Source organism: Cyprinodon variegatus, unplaced genomic scaffold, assembly GCF_000732505.1.
Source record: "Cyprinodon variegatus isolate N-32 unplaced genomic scaffold, C_variegatus-1.0 Scaffold1637, whole genome shotgun sequence".
Classification (NCBI taxonomy): domain Eukaryota; kingdom Metazoa; phylum Chordata; class Actinopteri; order Cyprinodontiformes; family Cyprinodontidae; genus Cyprinodon; species Cyprinodon variegatus.
The window spans coordinates 93,009-93,353 of record NW_015152090.1 but is presented as its reverse complement, the minus strand read 5'-3'; positions in this window follow the sequence as shown (position 1 = coordinate 93,353).

The following is a 345-nucleotide window of genomic DNA, read 5'->3' as shown; positions in this document are numbered from 1 at the left end:
TTGAAAATTATTTTGGCCATCTCATGTAAATTAAAAAACAAAATTATTAGTTTGACTTGATATTAGGAATTAGTCTTTTTATGGAGTTTCTTCTAAAGGATATAAATGTTTCAACTGTGCTTTTGTAAACTTTTGTTTTTAAAATTTAAGAAAATAAAAAAGGTGAACTATGAGCATTAAACTTGTGTGAATTTATTTTATTTTATTTTTTTTAACCAAAGCTGAACAGAAAACAACTGATCCTATTCAGCTCAACATAACTGTTTTTATATATATCCGCCAGGGGGCAGTACTATTAAATCTGCGCTCCTTTTTTTCCTGCGGCTCTGGCGGAAACGGCACCGT